Here is a 4,093-nt window from a genome sequence, read left to right on the forward strand (position 1 = left end):
CTAGAGCCTGTTACACACAGTGAAGTAAGTCAGAAAGAAAAAAACAAATATCATATATAAATGCATATATGTGGAATCCAGAAAGATAGTACTGACGAACCCATCTGTAAGGAGAGGCAGACACAGAGAACAGACTTGTGGACATGGGGTTGCGGGAGAAAGGAAGGAGAGGGTGGAGTGAATAGAAAGAATAGCCTAGAAACATATACGTTACCACGTGTAAAATAGACGGCCAGTGGGAATTTGCTATACGATGCAGGGGACTCAAACCCTGGGCTCTGAGTCCTGTCCTTTTAAATTTAGGTCGTGGATTACACGGAAAAGTTTGCAAAAGGGAAACTTCTTTCACAGCCTGACTTGTTTTCACCTAGGTCAGTTCTGCAGGTGTGGCTGTGACCCCCTGACCCTGCCCGAGGCTGCTCCATTTCCAGTTGGAGTTCCAGGATAGGGAGATGCAAGCTGGATGGCGGCAAGAGATAGTCATGCCTCAGTGTCTTCCGGTACAGGCTTCTTATCTACTGAAGTGAAGTGTTGGTCACTTAGTTGTGTCTGACTCTTTATGACCCCATAGGCTGTAGTCTGCCAGGCTCCTCTGCCCATGGGATTCTCCAGGCAAGAATACTGGAGTGGGTTGCCATTCCCTTCTCCAAGGGATCTTTCCAACCCAGGGACTGAACCCAGGTCTTCTGCATTGCAGGTGGATTCTTTACCATCTGAGCCACTAGGGAAGCCCACATCTGATGAAAAGAAAGATCTTTTTCTCCCCATCTGAAAATATGGAAGGGTCACTGATGTTACCACCTGCATGTCCGGGATTCTAACCACAACATCCATCCAAAATCCTAAGCCTGCTTCTTCTTAATGGTGGTCGTCTTCCTATTAATATTTCTAAGACTAAATGGCAATTAGAAGAAAACAAAAAAAAATAGGTTGGCTAGGAAAAGAATGTTTGTTCCTAATCCTAGCATGGTTTGCATGCTTGCTAAGTGTTTGTGTAGTCACTAAGTCATTGACTCTGCGACCCCATAGACTATAGCCTGCCAGGCTCCTCTGTCCAAGGGATTCTCCAGGCAAGAATACTGGAGTGGGGAGCCATTTTCTTCTCCAGGGGATCGTCCCAATCCAGGGATCAAACCCACGTCTTCTGCATTAGCAGGAGAGTTCTTTATCACTGAGCTACCTGGGAAGTCCTAGCACTACTTAATGGACTCCAAACAAGTGAGTATCCAAAACTCATTTTTGCATGGCCCACACACACATTTGTCTCACTGATTGAGTATGAAGAACACGTCTGTAAGTTATTTTCCTCCCTGAGGTACTAATTTCATTTACAGAGTGAAAATCTCAGAACTGAAGACATAATGCTTAAAGAAAATGATCCTAAGAAAAAGAAATCTGTCAGCCTCAGTTTCCACATCTGTCAAATAATCTGTGGGTTTATTGTGAGAATGAATGGCATAATAATAGGGCCGCAATTTTTTCTACAAACAGTAGTTAAGTGGAAAAAAGTCCCCCAGATTCAACAATGATACAGTTAGAAAATGTTTACCCATTTCCTACCCAAACCCAGATACTTCTCAGATGGGAGTTTACGGAATTTCTGGATGTGACTGCTAATCAAGGACAAGTTTCAAAAGAGGGAAGGAATGTTTCCTGTGAACACATCTGTCATCTGACAACACTGGATAAGAAAAAGGATAGTGGGACCCTGAGTTTAAAAACAGAAAAGGACATTCAGCTTATTAGGAAGAAATGGGTATTACCAAATGGGTTTCTGATGCTTAAGAATAAATTTATTCTGGTTTGTTTATTTTTTTAAGGAATGGAATATTAAAATGCCAGAAGAGCAAGTGAATTTTTTGCAAATCTGTAGACTAATTAAAAAAAAAAAAAACTAAATAATCTGTTCCTACTTGAGATGCCTCTTAGCAATTAAGGGATGTCAAAATATTTTATTTACCATACACTTGGACAGAAACGATCATCAGTCGATAGCTTTATGTCTGTCAACTAGCTTTCTGATTTCCTTAAGAAACAATAATTAAGTCAATTTAGCCCCACTTCATTGATTAACACAACCATAAATAATAAATGCACTTAAAATTTTACAATGATTTGCATATTTGCCTGCAGGTGGTAATTTTTCTACAAGCATAAAGTTAATTGTTATTTGGCTACTCTTATTTAACTTCTCATTAAAATTTCCTTAAGGTAATCAAGGCACTAACTTCTGCAGCATTTAAATATGTATACACTATAGGAAGAGTATATAAATTATTTTCTATTTCATGGTTAAGGGATTTTAATAATGGCTACTATTATATATTAATTACTACAATTATTAGACATACCATTTCAGGCACTAGGGAGACATTTCAATACCTGATCTCTACTCTTTTATTTTTTTGGCTGTCTGTGTCTCGGTTGCTGCATGTGGGCTTCCTCTAGTTGTGGGAGCAGGGGCTATTCTCTAGTTGGGGTGCATGGGCTTCTCATTGCAGTGGCTTTTCTTGTTGCAGAGCACAGGCTCTAGGGCAGGTGGGCTTCAGTAACTGCAACTTCCTGGCTCTAGGTCTCGCAGGCTTCAGTAGTTTTAGTCTCACACACGGGCTAGGTAGTTTCTGCTCACTTAGTTGCCCTGTGGCATGTGGGGTCTTCCCTGCCCAGGGATCAAAGCGTGTCCCTGCACTGGCAGGCAGATTGTTATCCACTGCACCACCAGGGAAGTCCCTGAGCTCTACTCTTAATGATAAACCTGGAAGGTAGGTACCCTCCAGTGCCTTATGCAGAAGAGAAAATCAAGGCCCATAGAGTCTGTGACCTGCCAGGGTCCCTCAGAGCAGTGGTCCCCAATCTTTCTAGCACCAGGGACTAGTTTCCTGGTTTCCTAAAAGGCAATTTTCCTACGGATTGGAGTGGGGGATGGTTCATGATGATTCAAGTGTGTTACATTTACTGAGCACTTTATTTATACTGCTTTACACCAGCTCCACCTCAGATACTCAGGCATGAGACCCCGGAGGTTGGGAAGCCCTCTGTCAGGGAACAAGGGGTGGATTTTTCTGCATTACTCCCATCCCCACCAGGCCCAGGACCCTATCAGGTCACTTTCTTGTAGCCATATTGTCGGTGGTTCACATTTATCACTCTTCTCTAAGCCCATGTGACACACGATCCCTTCACTGCAGCTCCTCCCAACTCCAGGTGTCAGAAACCATCACCACAAGTGGGGAAACACAGGGGGAGCGTTTTTGGCCCCCACTGTTGATTGAGGGTAGCGCGTCTTGCCCAGTCGGTTTTAGTTGAACACCTGGTGATGGTTTAAATTTCTGCAAACTCCCTGAAGGCAGGAAAGAGGTGCTACTCAGCTTGCTTGTCTACTGCCCCTTCTCCAGCCCGGAGTCCCGGAACACAGCAGTCACTCAGTAAATATTGAATGGATTGGATATCCAGTTCATTATTTTCTTCTAAAAATCCTGAATTAGGTCAATGAATGTACATACGAATTTTAAAATAGTGTATTTAGTGAAGGATTTGTATCTCCAAACTGTCAGCTCCTGCTGGGAGCTAGGATGGAGGGCCGGGGGGTAACCTGTCCCTCTGAGACGGCCACTACCAGGTGGCTCCCCCACCCCCACCCCAACAGCCCTCTGGGGCCGCCGGAGGACAACAAGGTGGGGAACTGCCTACCGCCTCCTTCGCGCACGCGGGGAGCGCATTGAAGTTCAAAGGCGCGTGTTTACCAGCAAACAAAGCGCGTCGTGGTCTTGGTCCCAGGGACCAGCTGCGGTCCCCTCAGAAGGGACGAGGGCCGCGGCGACAAATGGACATTCCGCACGCTGGCAGAGGGACATCCGATCTGCCGCCCCACCCCCGGCTCCAGCGCCTCCGCGCGCCGGGCCAGCAGCCTGGGGGCCGCGGTCCGGAGAACTTTGCGGGCCCGGCGGGGATGGCCGGGCAGAGGGTGCATTAGGGAATTCCCAGGGGCAGGTGGCCACTCCCGCTACAACCCCGACCCCTGCGCCTCCGAGGAGTTTCCGGGAGCGAGGGCCGGGCGGCGGCCTGGAGCCGGCCGAGCGGGCGGAACAAAGGG

This window comes from Bison bison, unplaced genomic scaffold, assembly GCF_000754665.1.
Source record: "Bison bison bison isolate TAMUID 2011002044 unplaced genomic scaffold, Bison_UMD1.0 scf7180017864486, whole genome shotgun sequence".
NCBI classification, from domain to species: domain Eukaryota; kingdom Metazoa; phylum Chordata; class Mammalia; order Artiodactyla; family Bovidae; genus Bison; species Bison bison.